The sequence below is a fragment of the Geotrypetes seraphini genome, chromosome 1 (genome assembly GCF_902459505.1).
Source record: "Geotrypetes seraphini chromosome 1, aGeoSer1.1, whole genome shotgun sequence".
NCBI classification, from domain to species: Eukaryota; Metazoa; Chordata; class Amphibia; order Gymnophiona; family Dermophiidae; genus Geotrypetes; species Geotrypetes seraphini.
In genome coordinates this window covers 181,002,439-181,023,411 of record NC_047084.1, presented here as the reverse complement: position 1 = coordinate 181,023,411, position 20,973 = coordinate 181,002,439, and the positions used below count along the sequence as shown (strand labels likewise).

General features: G+C 44.4%; 1 protein-coding gene and 1 long non-coding RNA gene across 2 annotated transcripts in view; one reads left to right on the top strand and one right to left on the bottom strand.

The window, feature by feature from the left end:
* GALNTL6 (polypeptide N-acetylgalactosaminyltransferase like 6) overlaps positions 1 to 20,973 on the bottom strand; it is a 1,396,075-nt gene that overhangs the window by 1,267,414 nt on the left and 107,688 nt on the right. The window lies entirely within an intron of this gene.
* On the top strand, positions 10,489 to 11,510 carry LOC117359536. The gene is made up of 2 exons (XR_004539256.1): positions 10,489 to 10,610; positions 11,047 to 11,510. It is a non-coding gene; the product is annotated as an uncharacterized LOC117359536 (long non-coding RNA).

The window sequence follows — 20,973 nt, the reverse complement described above, 5'->3', positions numbered from 1 at the left end:
GATTGATGAGGTGTGTGCAAAATAAAATATGCATGAGCGACAAGTTACATATTCCACAAATTTATGAGCAGGCACAGAGGACGCATTTTTAAACAAATGTAGTTTATCCTTGTACTCCTTATGTATTTTTAATCATCTATGGATATGTTTGTATGTTTATTGTTCAAATGGTTTTATTTATTTCCCAAAATTTATTTTTGTTATACACATTGAAAATATTTGATATTGCATTTAAATCAAAATCTCAATAAACTTGAAACTTGAAACGAGTGCCCATGAGATTGTGGGAGGGTTAAATACTCAAAACTTAGAAGAATAACAATTTACTTAAAGTTTTTGCTTCGCCAGCTTTCTGGTATCTTTACATAATGCAGTGGCGTACCTAGCATATGTAACACCCGGGGCCCATCATTTTTTGGCACACCCCCCCCCATCTGTACGAAAAACATGATTTTTAGTAACAAGCCACACGTCACACATGAGTATCTAGGAAAAGGCAGCATCTTACATATTGCAGTGAACAGTACATCAATACACCCATTGTAAAACTAAACAAGCCAGACCAGCACAGATCAATCCTACACCGTCAATCCTAACAGAAAACTATGTCTTTCGAACACACAGAACACAGAACACACCTTCGCCTATTATGGAATATGTAATCACAAACTAACCCCTCCCTCTTTTACAAAACTGTAATGTAGATTTTAGCTACGGAGGTAACAGCTCTGATGCTCATAGAATTCTGAGCATCAGAGCTGCTACCACCACGGCTGGTGCTAAAAAACGCTTCACAGTTTTGTAAAAGGGGGGATAAAATAAAAATACATAGACAAAGGTTAAATTGAACCAGCAAGAAGCTGGACTCTGCATACAATGCTTCACAGAAACAGTGACACATGTCTCCTAAAGCAATAAATAAATAGAAATTTTTTTCTACCTTTGTCTTCTGTGGTTTCTGCTTTCCTCATTTTCTTGTAACTCTCTTCCTTTCATCCACTGTCTGCCGTCTCTCTTCCCCTATATGGCATCTTCTCTCCTTCTATGCCCCTTCCAGAAACTGTATGCCTCCCCCTTTCATCTCTCCTTTCACCCCCATTGGTCTGGCATCTCTCTCCTCTCCTTCCCTCTCCCACACCTCTCCTCTGCAATCCCTTTCCCTTTTTTCCCTCATTTCCCTTTTCAATTTATTTTCTGCATCTGTCTAGATTATGTTCTTACTACCCTCTCATCAATGTCCTTTTTTACTGTCTACCTAAAGCTTGCCACCTCTTTCCCTCACCCCTCCAGTGTTTCCCTAACTCAATCCTTTTCTCCCCATCATGTGCCCTCCTTTTATTTATCCCCTCCTTCCATCATGTACCCTCTTTCTCCAACCCTTTCATCTAGTACCATCTCCTCTCTCTGTCCACTTCCATCCAGCATCTGCTTCCCTTTTTCTCTCCTCCCATTTCCTTCTGGCATTTGCTCCCTTATCTCTCCCATCTGCACTTCCATCCAGCATAGGCTCCCCACTACCATCCAATGTCTGCCCTTTCTCCCTCCATCCACCCCTCTTCAATCAGCATCTTCCCCCTTTCTTTCCCTCCAATATCCTTCCCCCTTATGTCTCTCCCCTTTCTCTGTACATCAATTCCATCAGCACCACCCTTCCATACCACCCTGCCCCCTTTCTTTCCCTCCACCACTCTTCCATTCCAGCAGTCCTGCTCCTTTCTCTCCCTTCATGCAGCAAGGTCCCGCGATGATTGTAGCTGCCTGCTGCCAATCCACCCCACTCCGACGTACTTGCTCTAGAGCGGACTCATCAGCCGCATGCTGGAAGGGCCCGCGATGACTTGTCTGCTGGCTCTGCTCTGGAAGAAGTAAGTTACATTGGAGGGGGTGGACCCGGCAGACACAGGGAGTTGCGGCAATGTCCCGCAATGACTGCGTCTGCCGGTCCACCCCCTCCGACGTAACTTACTTCATCCAGAGCAGAGCCAGCAGACGAGTCATCGCGGGACCTTCCTGCACCTCAGTGCGGATGCTGACTCTGCTGAAGAGAAAGTAAGTCAGTGGTAACGTGACCATTTATTTTTTTCATCAAAAGGGGACATCTATTAATTGACTGTGTATCCTTTCTTTCTTTCTGCACTCAGGCCCAACAATTGTCCCATTCTATTCCCTCCCTCCTTCCTTCCCATGTCCTTAGTGCCCCCAGTGCCTCCTTCCCGTGTCCATAGTGCCCCCAGTGCCTCCTTCCTGTGTCCTTTGTGCCCCCAGTGCCTCCTTCTTATGTCCCCCACTGCCTTCCAGATTTTGCCCACCCCCAAAGCCAGCCAGCTCTGCCACCTCTCCATTTTTTTCTCTGTCACCACCCCATCCCCTATGCTCTGGCATCTCTCTCTTCTCCTTTCTTTCCTTTGCACCCCATAGTCTGGTATCTTCCCTTCCCTGATTCTCTGGCATCTCTCTCCTTTCCTTTTCTTCCATCTTTCGCTCCCCCTCCATGCTCTCACATCTCCCCCTTCCTTTTCCCTTAGTCTGGCATACCTTCCTCCTTCCCTCCAAGCCCTGGCATCTCCTTTCATTCCCTCCCTCATCTTCCTTCTCCCTCCAGCTGGGTACCGCAACACTCTCCCCTGCAGCTCTGGACTTCCCCACACCTGCTCTCCCAAAATTGCCATGCTTCAGTTCCTCTTCTTCCTTCCTCCCTCCCCCCATGGGACCCTGTGGCACCATCAGCTCTTACTCCCTCTAACGCCGGCCCTGCAACTCCGGACTCCCCCCCCCCCCCCGGATCGCTATTATTTTAAATGTTATAGCGGCGGCGCTGTATCCATCAGTGGAGACGTCTAACCTAGGCCTGCCCTGGAACTCTTACCGCAGCAGCCGCCCGTCTAGGCAGGAACAGGAAGTCACTGTTGCAGTAAGAGTTCCGGGGCAGGCCGAGGTTAGACGTCTCCAATGATGGATACAGCGCCGCCGCTATAACATTTAAAATAATAGCGATCCGAAGGGGGGGCAGGTGTGGAGAAGTCCAGAGCTGCAGGGCCGGCGTTACACCAATGAGAACAAGGGGCGGACCGCCCCCCACTTAGTACGCCAATGATTGCGGGGATCATGAAAGGAGCCGCCGCTGCTGCATCTTAGGTGAGCAGGGCAGACCACCACCGCCACAACTTCCTCTCACCTCCGCTCCAGTGAGCGACACCAGAAGAAGCATGAGCGACGCCACTGAAAATAGTGAGCGATCGCTCATGCGCTCACCTTAGAGGGAACACTGATTAAGATTCTGATAGTGGTTTTCTCCCCTCCCAGCAGCTCTTCTTACTTCCCAGTGCAGCGATTCACGAAGGCAGCCTCGGGTCCTTTGTTGGGTCACGCCGCCTCTGAGGAAAGAGGAAGTTGCATCATCAGAGGCAGCCGCGACTCAGCAAAAGCCCCGAGCTGCCTTCCTGAATCGCTGCGCTGGGAAGTAAAGGAGAGCTGCAGAGAGGGGAGAAAGCCACTGTCGGAGGCTCCCCAAGATCTCTCCGGCCCAGCGCACGCTTCACATGTTGATCTTGCCGGCCCTGCGCGGACCGGCAGGAAGTTGAAGTGAGTCAATCTTGCCGGCACTGTGCGGATCGGCAAAAATTTCCTGCGGACCAACACCGGTCCGCGGACCGGCGGTTGAAGAACTGTGGGCTAGATGGACCATTGGTCTGAACCAGAACGGCTATTCTTATGATTACATTACATTAGGAATTTCTATTCCGCCATTACCATGCAGTTCTAGGCAGATTACAAAAGAATTATCAAGGATGTATTACAACAAGAACTTACCAAAGAAAAAGAAAGAAATTTGGTCATTTTCAAAGAGAGTAAGAAATGAGTATGGTTATTTGTTTGGGGTAGTTGGCTTTAATGAGAGGTGGTGTTTGAAACTTGCGGTGTTATTTCTTTTTTCAGGGCTTTCTTGAAGAGTACGGTCTTTATTTCTTTTCTAAAAGTCTTGTAGTCGAGGGATGCCGTTAGTAGATTGGCGATTTGGTTGTCTAGTTTGGCTGCTTGAGTGGCCAGGAGGCCATCATATAGTTTTCTCCGTTTGACCTCCTTAATTGGGGGATATGAGAAAGGGGTGTGAGTTTTCCTATCTCTGGTTGAGGTGTTGTGGATGAGGCGGTTATTCAGGTAGTTTGGACTGTCTCCGTATAAAGTCTTAAATAGTAGACAGTAGAATTTAAATTGTATTCTTGCTGAGATTGGAAGCCAATGCGATTTGAGATATGCTTCAGTAATGCGGTCATGATACCTGTTTCAAAGACGAATAAGTACCAAAATGGTGTCTAAACTGAGCAGATGAGCACTGCAGGGATTAAGACAAGACCCCCTAGTGGTCACTGATCCCTCCCAACCCCTTAGATGAGAAAGAAACATTAAATACCCGCCTATTTGATAGCTTCAGATGTTATGGCTAGTTATGTTAAAGCAACAAGCAGCTCCCTGGACTATAGAGAAGGCGACCCAGGCCCATAGCCCACACTAACTAGTACGCTAGTGGTAGAACATGTGAGCCCTCTAAACCTTACCAGAAACTTACTGCAGGCTATTGTTGTATTATACATTTGGGTACAACAGGTTTCCAGTGGATTTTGGAGGGCTCCTCATACACTGTGGGTTACAGTGAGATGTGTACCTGGGACTTTTTATGTGAAGTCCAATGCAGTGCCTCCTAAAATGATCCACTTCTCTGCTCAGATGTTTAAGACTGCTGAGCCCCATAAATCATAATGGCTTGTTTTTGTGCATTTTTCCCTGGGCTACCTTTTTTTTTTTTTCAAAAAATGATCCTACAAGATACACACAGAGCACAAAAACCTAGCAAATGGCCAGTTACGAAACAAATATACTTTATGTAAAGATTGGCCAGTCTTTGAGAAGCTATGGACTCAACTATAACGATCTTGGCAAAAATCTCATTATGAGGAAACTTGAAATTTCAGACAGCTATGGATGCCAAAAGAGGTTATCAGAGAGAAAATACCCCAGGTACCTTTATGGGGATGACGCTGGAGGATCTTACTAGACTAGCACAAAATCAATTTCTTTATAGATCTGTATTCTTCAAGTTGTTAAGACCAGAACATCAGTCGATGGCATCTAACTAACGAACCCTTATGTAAGAACTCCCATTGGTTACGGAATCAAGATTAATAAACTATAAAATATTGCAGGAAGAGTGAGAGAAGAGAATAAAACATGTGGATTGACTATGTATGTACATTTTTGAAGCTTCAATGTATGCATATTTTTCTGCCCCAATCAAGCTATGATTCTTGGAACATCTAATTTTGCCGCAGGTACATGCATTGGGAAACTATGCACATACCATCAGCAGCTGAAAATCCACTTAGATGGATCAATCTTTCCACCTGCATAGCTCCTGATGAAGTCCTTGAAATTTACCCCTTATGAATCAAGAGAGATATACAACTGATTGCTATCAGCATAAAAGATTATGCTTAACATTAAAGGTTACATGATCTGCTCAAGGATAAACGAGTAGACAAAGGACTATATGTAAAGGAAAAACACGTCTTATTTATTTATTTAATAATCAAATTTATTTTCATGCTTTATTGGAAAGTTCATGGCGTGGTAAAGCAACATTATCATTTCTCACATAACATCATAATAAATTAATGAATAAAATTCACAATTAATATTCATAGAGCTCAACCCCCAGCCCATCAATAAATTATATTAGAATTAAAAAAAAAAATCCACAAGATGATACAAGGCAATAAAAAACAGATGCACAACATGCATTAAATCAACTCAGTGAAACAACAAAAACTCAGCTACCACACAAAGCCTAAGGGGTCTGTTAGCTCTACCATATGAATTAATGCATGCAGTTATTGCATGTATAATACACAAAACAAGACAAATTAACCCACAATATACAACATACAACATAAAGAAAGTGGGAAAGACAAATTAACCCACAATATACAATATATACAATATAAAGAAAGTGGGAAAGATAGTTTGGTTATTTCATATGTTTTATATTGCAATAAGTGGCTATATCAAATAAGCTTGGCTCTATCCCAAGGTTGATATGTACCGTCCCTTTTCCACTTTCCTTTTCTTGCCGTTAGTGTATGAGCACGGTAAACATTAATGCCCTGGCATATAAGTGTGCACTAATTAATGTGTAAACCGTGTAACCAGTTTTCAGCTGGGAAATGTGTGGGTAATGAATCTCACTGCATACCGCAGTAAGTAACAAATGCATTCGTGCTAATAAGCACTGCAGTTCGGGACTGATTCTCTATAGGACGCCCGGTCTTAGCAGTCGCCTAAGCAACTTTTGAGAACCGCATATGGGCGTCCTATGCAGAATCGTGTCTCTCATAAAGGACAAACACTTCACCCCACCTAACCACCCCGATTCTCAAACCAGTGTCCATGTCACAGGCGCCGTTTAGAAAACTGTGTTGCTGCTGAGCTGATCGTGACATGGGAATCTCCTGCTGTGATCAGTTGAGTGGTAGCAGCAGGGAGCCCCCGAGCCCCCACCGCAAGTCGGCCAGCAGGATGGATGCTCAATTCCTCCCAACGTAACCCCTGAACCCCCTTCCATACACACACACACAGTCTGCGGTAGGAGGGATGCCCATTCCTTCCTGCCGGCAAACCCCCCACATCCATGGCAAGAAGAATGCCCACTCCCTTCTACCAGTACCCCCAAAACATATGACCTCCTACCTCCCCAAAGCCCACCTGGACCCCCCCATACCTTTATAAGCATGGCTAGCCGGAGGGATGCCTACTTCCTCTGGCCGTCAGGCCCACCTCTTCAGAATGGCGGGTCTTCCCCTTCCCGGTGCATCCTAGGATGTATCAGGGAGGGGCCTAAGGCCCTGATTTGCCCAGGCACCTAAGGCCTCTCCCATGTGAGTTGCTTTAGGTATCTGGCCAGTCGGAGTCTTAGGCAATTCCTAGTGCATCCCAGAATGCATTGGGAAGGAGGCCTAAGACTCCAGTTGGCCCAGGTCCATCCCTGGTGCATCCTGGGAAGGTCTGCTTACATAAGGTCCAGGGGGGTCAGGATAGGCTTTGGGGTGGGGGTTTCAGGGGGAGGAGGGTCATGTATTCAGGGGGGGATGCTGGAAGGAGGGAGTGGGCAACCCTCCTACTGGGGATGTTGGGGGTTACCAGCAAGAGGGATGCCCCTGTTGGAAACTGTTTTGGGGTTTGCGGCAGGAAAGAGTGGCCATCCCTCCTGCCGCGGACAGGAGGGGAATTCGGGAGTGGTGGCAGAAGGGAGTAGGCATCCCTCCTGCTGGCCGGCTTGCAATAGGGTTCAGGGGTTCCCTGCCATGGCCGCTCAGTTGAACATGGGAGGGAGATTTCCTTGCCACGATCAGTTTAGCAGTTTCATCTATTTGAAATGTAGGCCAGCATTTCAATGGCCTACATTTCAGGTGCCTGTTGCAGCCCTAGGGAGATGCCTAGAGCCACTTAAGCTCACCTAAGGCCACTTCTGGGCTAAACCACACCCAAGCCCAGACTTGGGCGAGATTGGGCGTCCCTAGGTGCCTCCCTGAATCCACAACAGATGCCTACAGAGTAGGCTGCCTGCCTTGGGTTTTTTTTTCTTTTTTTTAAAATAGAAAACGTGCATCCCATTTGGTTGGTTAGACAGCGGTAGGACGCCTACTGCCACCTACGATTGGGATACCGTTTATAGCCCTTAATGTATAGTAAACAACTTGCTGGGAAAAGCCCCAACAGTTAATATACAGATTTTGTACTTTTTCCATTTAGGGGGGGAATTTATCAAGCAACATCATGGCCTTAACGCAGGATAAAAAAATTAGCGCATATTAAAGGCTATAATCCCATTGTATTCCTAATTCCTTCAAAACATGTTAAGGTGTGTTAAAGTGGGTAAATCTATAAAGCATGTGCTAACATATACATGCCAGTTACATGCATATAAGATTAGAATAATGGCATATACATGTGCATGACACAACAAAAACAAAACAAACAATCTAACCAATCTGCAGTAGAAAAGTCAAACAACAAAACAAAAGAAGAATATTGCAGAGCTGGTGTACAAGGGTATAAAAGTCTTATCTTTATTTAAAAAGATGCAATGCAGCTTTCCAAACAAATGGTCCTCTTGTTTGGAAAGCTACATTGCATCTTTTTTTAATAAAGATAAGACTTTTATACCCTTGTACACCAACTCTACAGTATTCTTCTTTTGTTTTGTCATATACATATGCATGTACATGCATACTTGCATACATGCCAAAAGTGTGGCTACACACTGTTCAGTAACTATGCATATATCTCCAATAGCCTGTAGTTTACAGATGGGCATACAGTACTTATGGGTGAAGTCTAGGTGATATGCAGATGGGTCACACACTTTAATGCAACTTATAGAATATTAGAAACTATAGATGTATCTCTGGAATACAGGGAAACACACTTATACCAGCTCTCTGCTGGCTGGTATACGTGCTTGCACCTACTTTTCTTTACAGAATATATGCCTTGTAAGATAATAAGGGGTTCTCTCTCACTAGTGTCACCGGACAAGAGGGGGTACTGGTCCATTAGTGGGTAAATTACAGGGTCCAGGATACACTGAGCACTGTAGTTCAGAGTTCAACCCTCATCCAACAGATGGTGCTAAACTGCTGGAACAGTTTACCCTGCTGCGTCATTGGGTGGGACTCAAGCAGGAAGAGATTCATATGCCCAGTTTGGGATCATTCAGAGAGGTCCCAGAGTGAGAGGAGGCTTCCATAGCTAGAGGATGATACAAGCCTTGAGGAACAGACTATCCAGGGGAGGTCCCTGAGGAAGAAGTCCCCCAGAGGGAGAGGACATGAGCTGATACTGAGCTCTGGAAACAGACTAGTACTTTTGAGGGACCGTAAAGCAGAGTGGCTGAAGTAAGCCCAATTAGTTGTACCAAAAAATTCATGCATATGGGGAAGGGCTGTTATTTTGAATGAGGAAACTGCTTCCCCTAAGCTTGTGAGTGAACAGGCTCAGCAGAATAAAGAAATAAAGATTTTCCTTATGCTATTCACATGGGTTGGTGCTGTTTGTGTGAAGGTGAACAAAGGAGTTGCTGGAAAACCCGGCCAGGATCTCCCACATGCCCTTTCCTTTTTATAATTCCAATATAGGGCAATTCCTTTTTAAAATCTGCTTTTCATTAGTTCAGGTTTTCAAAAACAGGATATCAATATGGCCTTTATTAACAACATGTTATAGGTCAATCAGCAAAGGGTAATGTTCTGATTAATGAAAATACTGTATTCAGTGCTTCTCAGGAAGTTAAAAACCTTCACCTTTGATCAAAAGGAGAAAATAGCTGAAAGCCCTGTAACTGAAATCTTTAAAGTGGAAATCATGAACCATCATAGACAAGCAATTAACTTAAGCAGATCAAGTGAATAAATCCCTTCATCTTCTATCTTTTTGATATTTTGTATATCAGAAAAGCTTTGCCCATGCACTCACAGTGCTTGAGATGAAAAGAAAATGTCCTTTCAAGTTACTTAACTACAGGAACAACATGTCACAGCGAGAGACTGAGAATAGTCTACTTTGTGCCAGAAATCAGAATGAATTTCAAAAGCTTAAATCCAACAGGAAAATGTTTTGGCCCCTTGATACCAGAAGATATCAGTAGTGGTATAAAGGTTTTGGGGGATTTCTTTTTATGTATTTATGGTTGTTTAATCTGCTCTGTGGCTTTGACTGTGGTACCATTTATAGCTGATATTTGCTTCCAGCAGTTTCTGGAGAGAGTCAAAGAACAGCAGGGGTTCTGTTGAAGAAAAGCCGGCAATCAAATGAAAACTGCTTTTCAGCTCAAGTTAATAGTTACAAGTATATTAGTGCTCATTGGCTTTTTAAATTTCAGGGGAGAACTTGGGTTCTATTGCAATTAAATAGGTCCTAATGGAAGAGAAAGTTATCTAGTCCCAACAGTGTTTGTGGATATCTATTTGTGAATTGTTTCAAGAAGATTTGGCTATTTTAATCTAACATGCATTTCATACAGTTTTGTAATCTCATCCAACAGACCCCATTTCCTCCCATTCCCAAGCTACTATTTCGGTTTTTGCCAGGTACTTGTGGTCTGACCAAGTAAAGCTATTCTTATGTTATTATAAACTCTGTCTTTTCCCAATTCTCCACCCCTACCATCACCCAGAAGCCCACCAGCATCATAAATATATATATTTTTTACCTGAGCTTTCCTACACCCCTGACGAGACCCTGATCAGTGCAGCCAGACACCGGAAAGGCATGAACCTGCAGGCACAGTCAGCACTTGAGTTGTTAGAGGATTCAGAGCCTGGAGAGAATTCTGTAAAGGTTTCTTCTTTGCCTTGTTTTAATTTGATTGGATGGGAAGGCTTAGTTCTGGCAACCCAACCAATCAAATCAAAACAAGACAAAAACAAAAAAAGTCCTCGGGGATTAGCAATGGGTTCTGAATCCAGCACCTCGTTCTGCTGCATCATTAGCAACAGTCAGTTTGGATGAACCAATTCCAAATTTCCTTGATAACTGGATGTCTGGCAATGATGAATACTGTAAGTTTTGCAACATTCCTAGCTTTGTTTCTGTCATCAAAAAAGGCAAGTGCTAAGATAGGTGCTAAGATAGAAAACATAGATGTCTGGAAATGGCTGTGAGCACCTTGTTTGCAAGTTTTATTTGTATATTTATTAAGAGTAGAAGACATCGCCAGATGATGCTGAAGAAAATTCAGATGTTAAATGGGTAACTGCCATTCCTCATACCTCACTTTTCTCATGATTTTCTTTTCCTCTTGCTGCCTCTTTCTGCATTCTTTTTCAGTTGTTTGAAGGTCATCTCCACTCATACAGCAAGAAAACACATACTGCCTTTGCTTCTGTAGGAAATTTCAGTATTTTTCCTTTTTAAATTCAGTCATAACATCTTTTTTTGAAATATAAAACTGTTTGAGTTCAGTTTTAAGGATTTCTTCATTCTGTATATCCCCAGATGCAGCAGCTTTGTCCACGAAACAAGGCCCTTTGGAAGTTGTCCAGTTGCAGCCTCAGTGGATTACAGCATTTCGCTGGATGTGACATCATTCTGGACGTTTTAGAGTTTGTCTAACAGCCAAATATAATGTTCCGGAGGGAAATAACACACAACTTAAAGTCTTTTTTATTTAAAGATTCTTTTCACACTTAAGTATCAAATGTATGATACTTCTTTTTAAAGAAGTATACAACTAAGGAGACATCAGAGATTTCCCCGTCAGTCCTTTATGTGCTTCCGTAGACTCCTTTCTTTACTATTTGTAGTTCAACCCCTTTCTCTGTTGTATCATGTTGGTCCTTGTATGATTTGAGATGTATTCTTATTTTATAATAATGTACCCCATTTTAAAGTGTACATCGCTTAGAAGTATTATAAGCGATATAATCACATTTTAAATAAACCTGAAATTTGTGAGCCTTCCAAACCTTGTTCTAATCCCACTGTGCCCACATATAGGTGTTACTTGAGGGCATAAGGGCTATTGGTGTGGTCCAGTGGGTTTTGGGGCATAAGGGCAGTTGGGTCCAGTGGGTTTTGGGTGGATTTTGGAGGGCTCACTATACAATATAAAGATAGATGCCTTGCATGTTTGAAAATGGGCATGTTTGTTACTGGATTTTTGTTTGCGTTCTGTAAAACATCTAAACTCAGATTAAGACATCATATTGAAAATGCCCCTCCATGTGACTTTGTAGGAAATGCAATACAAATTTGTCATGAGATTATACTATGTAACAAACTTATATTTATTTATTTTTTGTTCCTGGGTAATAAGTGTTCTTTCTTAATTGCCTATGCCACAAAATTATAGAAAATGACTATCATTCCGGAGGAAGTGACGTCACTCAGCACGAATGGACACTTGATCGGGGAGCTCCGTTCGAGCCCTGAATAAATCTCCTTTTTCTGCTGTGTAATTGCGATAAAACTTTCTCCCGGTGTGTGCGAGTAGTTCGGGTGTGGAGTGCGCTGGGAATGGCAACTCGAAAAAAACTTCCTGGTGACAAATTGGGGCAGCGCACAATGGAGCAGGCACTGGGCCGAGGCACACATGGAGGTGCCGCGATGGAGGATGGCAGGAATCATGCTGGGTCTTTAGCATAAGATCCGGTGTCCCCGGGGGCCCTGCTTCTATTGTCAGCGAACCTGGACCCACTCACTAAAGTGAACATGCAGTGCTGGATCCAGGAGGTGAAATCTGAAATATCAGCAGTGACAGTGTAGGTTCGTGAAGCGGTGCAGGAACTTCACTCTGACCTGATTGAGGTGGGGGTCCTGGGTGGATGTGGTGGAAACCTGGCTGGATGCCTGTGAAGAAAGTGTGACTGGGGTGCAACGGAAGCTGGAGGATGCTACAGCTGACTACCAGATTTTACTGGACAAGATGGAGGATTTAGAGAACTGCACCCGGCAAAATAACTTGCGGGTTTGGGGTCTTCCGGAAGTGCCTGAGTATAAGTATGTCCGTGACACGGTGTTTCGTTTGCTGCGCTAGCTGCTCCAAGATGCCTCCTTAGAACCGGGCAACGAGTGGGAGCATAGGGCGCTTGGGCCTCAGCTGAAGGATCAACCCTGGGATGTGGTGATATGTTTGCAGAGTTTTGTGTTCAAGGAGCAGTCCTTGTGGAGGGCCTGGGTCATGGGCCCAGTGACCTGGAAGAATCATCGCTTGGAGTTTTACCAGGATTTGACTGCCAGCACTCTGCAAAAGCAGCGCTCTTTCAGAGAAGTAACCAAAGCCCTCCAGCGGGGTAACTTGCATACCGCTGGACTTATTCTTTCGGAGTGGTGATTACCATCAACAGAGTGCACACTCGGGTTACCTCGGTGATGGAGGCCCGTGTGTTGCTACAGTGAGAGGGCATAGAGGTGCTGGAAGACTCTGGCACGGAGATGGGGGGGGGGCATTGTCTACAAGCCGGAGCACTGCTCCTTTGTGATAGCATAGAGTAGAGCATGGAGCCCGAGGTAGACGAGGAGGTCGAGGTGGGGTGCCCCCCCCCCTGCAGGAGTGGCCCCTGTAGTAGCGGCTTCACCACTTGAGCATTCTGGACTGGAGGGGTAGTGGCTGCCCTGCTGACTGAGTTTGCCTTAACATTCGTTGAATGACTCTTCCTTGGTTCATTTGCTTGACTTTTATGGTTGGGAGGGTTCTCAGGGACTGTTGGGTCTGAGTTCCCTGGAGTGCGAGAGTAGGGGTTTCCATGGGCAGATGGGGAGGATGTGTTTTGGTGATCTGGTCTGGGGGGAATTATGGGTTCTGCTGTTTGTTGGAGAGTTGGCTGGGAGGGGGAAGGGGGTGGCTGGTGGAGTGTGGGGTGTGTTATCTTTGGGGATGTGGTGTGGTGTTGTCTTTGGGATGTGTACAGGGCGTTGGAGATGGTTTACTTTCTGGTATGCTGGTGGGAGGTCGGGAGGATCCCACATGGGGGGTTGGGGGAGGCGGGGTGCTCCTGCTTGGGGGGTAGGGGTGGGTAGTTGGGGGAGGGGGCTGGGGTAGGGGGGTGTGACAGATTCTGAGGAGGAGGTAGATGGGCTTTTGCTAGTGTTGCTGGTGAATCCACATAAGAGGAAGGCATTTTCAGGGAGCTAGCATGTCTCCAGGCTGCGGTGTGTTTTGTGCAGGAAACTCATTTATTGCGGTCCCATGAGAAGTTTGTCCGGGATCCGTGGTTTCCCACTGCACTCTGGGCTTCCAGAGTGGGCCAGTCCAAGAAAGGCGGGGCTTTTGATTAGTAAAACAGTACGTTGTGAGGTTCAATGGGTGGTCCAGGACCCTCAGGGTAGGTATATCATGGTTGAGGCTCTGTTGGAGGGTAGCCTGTACTCTTTGGTCAATGTATATGCCCCTAATGAGGGCCAGGGGGAGTTTTTTAAGAACTTGGTGCCCAGGATTTTACAGATTAAGGGGGAGCCTTGATTTTGGTGGCAATTTTAATTTGACGGTGACCCCGCACTTGGATAATTCGGGCACTGCAGGGACTTATGGCAGGTGGGACAGAAAATTGTTGTGGGAGGCACTTAAGTCCTTAAATGTCAAGGACGGTTGGCATTGGCTGTACCTTCTGGGAAGGGATTATGTGTATTTTTTGAAAGTCCATGCCTCATATTCCATATTATTTGGGCAAATGGGAGGGGGCTTGGCAGTTCATAATGTGTTGCAGTATTATCAGGCGGCCCAATTGCGTGCCCTCCTGGAGTAGCAAGCTCAGGTCCTGAAAGTGTGGGTGGAGATTGAGCAGGCTCTAGAGGGGGGGAGTGTCCTTATTGCACCTTCCATGGGTGCCTGGGAGGGTGGGGGCTGGTTGGGGCTTGTCTTCAGTGGGGACCTCTTTGAAGGTCTGGAAAGTGGTTCGGCGGGTCTTGTTGCAGGGGAGGCATTACTCGTGATTTACCCCATTGCGCTATAATTCTGAATTTACCCCGGGTCTTGGGGAGGGGTGTTTGTGTGGTGGGAGGTGCAGGGCCTGGTTTGTGTGGGTCAGTTCTGTGATTTGGCACACAGGTGGGTTCGACCTTTTGGGGACTTGCAACCTCGGTATGGCTTGCTGCCTCGAGATCTTTTCCCTACTTGCAGGTGGTGCACTATATACAAACGTCAGGCTTCTTGGAGGAAATGTCAGGGTCAAATCAGCTTTCAAACTCTTACTGGGTCTGGTTCTCAGAAAGGGGACCTTATCGGCGATTTATAAGGCCACACTATCAAAAGGATGTGAAGAGAATGGAGTCGATCCAGAGAATGGCCACTAGGATGGTCTTGGGACTTAAAGATCTCCCATATGAAGAACGTCTGAGCAGACTGCGCTTGTACTCTCTCGAAAAGCGCAGAGAAAGGGGGGACATGATAGAAACATTCAAATATATCACGGGCTACATTGAGGTGGAGGAAGAAATCTTTTTTCTTATGGGTCCCACGGCGACAAAAGGGCATCCGCTAAAACTTAAGGGGGGAAGATTTCATGGTGACACCAGGAAATACTTCTTCACCGACAGGGTGATTGATCGATGGAATGGTCTTCCACGCCAGGTAGTCGAGGCCAGTAACCTACTCGACTTCAAGAGATGGTGGGACAAACAGGTGGGGTTGCTGCAGAGTTATACTTAAAGGATGGATTCTCAAAGGAGGGAGGGTTCTTGAGTGGGCAGACTTGTTGGGCCACCGGCCCTTTTCTGCCGTCATACTCTATGTTTCTATGTTAATGCAGGGGGAACATCTTTGTTGCCTTATATGAAAGCCTGGGAAGGTGATTTGGGGTCTGTTATGCCCCGGGAGGTGTGGGAGGGAATTTAGCGCGAGGTGTCCTCCTCGGGAATTGCAACCTTGATAGTGGAAAATGGGTTTAAGGTGATGTTTTACTGGTACTATACCCCTACCTTATTGACTAGGATGTGAGGGGATGGGGAGAGCTTGTGTTTGAGGGGGTATGGGGAGGCGGGTACCTATTTTCATATGTGGTGAACTTGTAGGCCAGTACATGATTTCTAGATTAGGGTGTTTATGCAAATATCTCGTATCCCGAGTAAGGAGGTGCTGGCTGATTGTCACCATGCCCTATTGTTTTGGCACGAGTTGGACTTGGAAGGGGGGAATCTTCTTTCTGTAAATTGGCAATTACGGCTGCCCGCTTGGTGGTGGCCTCCCAGTGGAACCAACCAGGGGCTTTTTCTTGGCAGTTGGTGGAGAGGAAGTTGCGCCGGTGGCAGCTCATGTATTGCCTTACTGGTGTCCGCCATGTCTACGCGCATATTTGGCGCAAGTTTTGCCTGCTTGCTTAACAATTGTATATTGGCTATCTTATTGGGGGATTGCCAGTCCCTGAGGGAGCTTTTAGTTATTGGAGAGCTCCAATCTGCTATGGTGTAGGATTGAGGGCTGGGGGATCTATCACAGGGGGGTGGGGGATTCTGAATTTGTTTTTGTGTGCTTCTCTCCCCATTGGTAGCCTGGTTGCTTTTGGCTGCTTCTCTGAGTTTGTTGTTTTGGGACAGCTTGTTCGTGGACTTAGCACCTTTATGTGCAACTGTATGTGCTCTTTTGTTCATTTGTATATTGTTTTTTCATGTTTGTATTGTTGGTGTGTGCTTATTTGTAATAAAAAGCTTTATTACAAAAGAAAAAGATTATCATTCCCCTCAAACTTTGCTTTTGTGACCAGGACATTGATATTTTGAAATTTACCTTTTTTGCAGAACATTCCAGATTGATTCCAAGTTGAGTAAACTTAGGGGACCTGTGAGGGAGTATGTAGGACCCTGCCTCTCCCTCTCCTGGAGGACTCAGCACCCCCTTAAGAATTCATGTGAGGGAGATGATAGAACCTTGTCTCTCCCTCTCCTGGACACTTTCCTTCAGATTCAGAGCCACCTTAATAATTGTGCTTTTTCCTTAAGGGAGAAGAGGAGGAAATCAGGAAGCAAATCTCAGGAAACATAAAATGAAGAGCTAGAGGGAAAAAAGAGGGCTAAGAGGAAGGTAAGAAAAGGGGATTCTAGCTGGAAGTTATAAACTGAATTTACATACTATTAGGCTGAGGTAAGCCACTAATTTCTTGAAGTATAAACTTTATTCCAGAGCCTGGCTAGGGCCAGATCTGGGTGCTAGAGATAATTCTGCTAACCCTACATTTGTGGTGTGGCAGCTGCTAGACACAAGTATATTTTGCTTGAACTTTACTTTTGGCTTTTAGTTTCTTGAATTTATTATTTTGACCTGGACATGAGCAGATTCAAGCTCGAATGTGTGTAAATAAACCTTTTGATCACTTGCAAAAGGGTGTCAAGGCTATATTTGGAGGGATCTCTGCTGTAACCTTGTTCAGCAATTTCATAGGCCCTTTGGGCTTTTCAGATGCGATGTTGCTACAGTGTGTGTGGGCAAAATTTGCCTATTGGCAGACACACCAAGTCCATTGGTGAGCTTTTGACATCTGGATTCAAGCAGTGGAACCTGGATGAAAGTGTGCAAGTCATAGATCAGAAGAAGCATCACCAAGCTCTTTCCATCTTCTTCACCCATCAAGATAGGTTCTTCTTCTGCCATGATGTGACCAGTCTGTTTGAGGCAATTGGAATCATCTGTAAACTGGAAAGAGAGGCATCTTTTCATTGACAACTCATCCACGAGCATCAAAGCCATGTTGATCCATAATGGAAACAAGTACCCGTCTCTTCCACTGGCTTATTCAGTGCACCATTTTCAACTTGCCTTTTGGCTTAACTTGCTGGGATTTGGACCGCTGAGAGTACACAGACCTAAATATTGGTTGTTGAAGTGTTATGTTCCTGAAGAAGGGGGTTGTCGCCTTTGAAACGGAGCCCCGTTGGACTGTTTCATTTTCTACACGCAGCTTTATGGACTTTCAGCCCAGCTTGTGATATCCAGTGTTTCTTCTACTTCTTTGCAGCAGATAAGTGCTGTGTTTTAGCCTTTACAGCTTTGGCATTTCATTTAAATTTTGGCTTGGTGACACTTCCTGCTCTGTTTTGGAGTGGGACAACAGATTATTGTAATTTTCACATTAAGCACATTTTGTAGTGCACTATTACTTTACACAATTACGTAGGGTAAGGTCCAGGGATGTTGCACAGTTGATACCCTTTTGTGTTTTATTGTGGCAGCTTGCCTAGGGGCTTGTGTCGACTAAGGATCTACCCTACACAAAAATGTATTATTTATTAATCTTTAATTTTTATATATGCTTTAGTCTGTTGTTTCATTTTCTCCTTTTCAGTGACAGGAGTGGAAAGATCTTATGTTTTGCCTCAGATGATTACAACAGCATCAAGACCTTACTAGGTATAGCTAGGAGGTCATCAGAGACTTCAAATTAGTGGCACTCCTAATGGGTCTCCAAGGCAGTTTTACCAAACTCTCCTGCTATCTTTGCCTTTGGGACAGCAGGGACTCAAAGGTGCACTACTAAAGACAGAACTGGCCACAGCAGACCAACTTCTCTGTGAGGAGAAACAGCGTGAAATGGGAACCATTGGTGGATCCACCCTGCACATCAAATTGGGCTAATGAAACAATTTGTCAGAGCTCTAGATAAGGGGTCAGCAGCCTTCAAGTACCTTCAAGACATCTTCCCTAATCTGTCTGAGGTAAAGGTCAAAACTGGTATCTTTATCGGACCACAGATAAAGAAGATCCAGGAGTGTAAGGAATTTCCCAAGAAGCTAACTAGGAAGGAGAAAGCAGCTTGGAACAAACTTTGTCGCAGTGGTTCACAATAGAGAATGACACGGGGACAAATTTTTCCCCATCCCCAGAGGAACACATGTTCCCATCCCGGCAAGTTTTTTTCCTTTCTCTGCCCCATTCTTACAAGCTCTGTTCTAACCTGCACAAGCCTCAAACACTTTAAAATCATAAGTGTTCATAAATGATTTTAAAGGCTTGTGCGGTTAAGACAGAGCTTACAGGAATGGGGCAGGGACAGGGACAAAACTTACAGGGACGGGATGGGGAAATTTAGTTCTTGCAGGGACAGGGACAAATTTGTCACCATGTCATTTTCTAGTTCAGGACTTCCTAGGCAATCAAACTATGTGGATTTGGTTGAGAATCTGATGAAGAATGACGGTAAAATGGGCTGTAGGATGTCTTTCAAAGTTCTTGTCCTTGATGCTCATCTTGAGACATTCAAGGAGAACATGGGAGCATACTCAAAGGAGCAAAATGAGCACTTTTACCAGGATATACTAGACTTCGAACACTGCTACCAAGGACAATATAATGAGAATATGATGGGAAACTACATCATAAGAACATAAAAATATCCTTACTAGGTCAGACCAATGGTCCATCAAGCCCAGTAGCCCGTTCTCACGGTGGCCAATCCAGGTCACTAGTACCTGGCTAAAACCCAAGGAGTAGCAATATTCCATACTACCGGTACAGTGCAAGCAGAGGCTTCCCCCATATAACAGACTATAGACATTTCCTCCAGGAACTTGTCCAAACCTTTCTTAAAACCAGCTACGCAATCCAATCTTACCACATCCTCTGCTTAACTATTCTCTGAAGTGAAAAAATATTTCCTCCTATTGGTTTTAAAAGTATTTTCCTGTAACTTTATCGAGTGTCCCCTAGTCTTTGTAGTTTTTCACGGAGTGAAAAATCGATCCACTTGTACCCATTCTACTCCACTCAGGATTTTGTAGACTTCAATCATATCTCCCCTCAACCGTCTCTTTTCTAAGCTGAACAGCCCTAACCATTTTAGTCTTTCCTCATACGAGAGGAGTTCCATCCCCTTTACCATCTTGGTCACTCTTCTGGGGGCTGATTATGAAAATGACTTGCAATATAATCACAAATCTCAAACAACTACTCATTTCCAAATCTTCTGTGATCGTCTTTGTGTAACTTCAATATAAATACATGTTGGTTTTTATTACTTTATAGGAATGAAAAGATGAAAATTTAGGGGTCCTTTTACTAAGGCGTGCTAGCCGTTTTAGCATGCACTAAATATTAGCGCACGCTAAACGCTAAAGCGTCCATAGAATATAATGGGCACGTTAGTGATTCGCGCCCGCTAAATTGGCTAGCGCACCGTAGTAAAAGAGGGGGGTTAGTGTTTTCACATTTTAAATAAGTAAATTGGAAAATATGATACCCTGGTTACAAAAGCATATTTTCTACATTTTTTATGCTTGAACAAATAAGAAATTACACTTTCTGCCCAGGAACAAAATTTTTGCCACATAGAGGGGCATTTTCGAAAGGATGTCTAAGTCCGACTTTTGCTGGTTTATGTATAATGCCGCGCGCGCTAGCCGCTACCGCCTCCTTTTAAGCAGGCGGTAGTTTTTCGGCTAGCGTGCGCTAAAAACGCTAGCACACCTTCGTAAAAGGAGCCCTTTGTTATCCGCCTTGGATAAAGGCTGAATATAAATTAATAAACCATGAAGCATACTGTACCTACATAAAGATGACACCTGCAGACATAAGGGCTATTGTTGTGGTGTACAAGTGGGTACAGTAAGTTTTGGGTGGGTCGTGGGTACTGAAATACTACAAGCTGCTGACTCTCGTGATAAATTGTGCTTTTACTGCTTCTTAATACCTTCCAACCTCCCAGTCTGCTAGGTATCTGTCTGGATAAGGTTAGAAACAAAATAGACTATTCTAATTGTATCTTATTATCTATCCAGGTACTAGTTTGAATATCACTGATATGGGAAGAACAGCACTAGCTAACCTTTCCCTAGATATTCAGCGCTTTTCAATAACCACTTTTTAGTGCTGAATATCCAGGTAGAGAAATCTGTGGTGGATGACTGCTGGGGACTATTGACCCAAAAAATAAAAAGGATTTATGAAACCAGAACAACAAAAAGCCAGTGCTTTGCTACCCAATTATACAAATTACCTTCTTCACAAATAACAGTGTAGCTCACCAGTGGGCAGCAAAGATGTTTCTGGCAAATGTATTCAGAAAGTCATAATTCAGAATGATAAGCTTTCAAGAAATCTATAGTGAGCAAGAAACAGTTTATATAAATGCATTTTCTTTTTGTATATTCACTTCGAGTTAACAGTTCAGAATCATAAGGGATTTGTTTTGAACATTTTCCTCCTCCCATTGCACTTAAAAAAAACCAAAACAAAAAGTTTTTCTTTTCAACAACCAGTAGCAAAATTGAATGTTTACAGCTGACACTGTAAGAAAGGATTTTTGTATTACTAAGAGTAGGGTTTATATTTATTGAGAGCTTTTATACCGTTACTAATGACTGGGGCGTCAATTCAGAGTGGTTTACATGAGCTTCTGTAGCGATGTTACCATCCAGAGTTACAAAGAGCTTCTGTGAGGTGTTACAATACATGGGTTCTATACTGAAATACATGGAGCTCTGTGGTGGTGTTACAATACA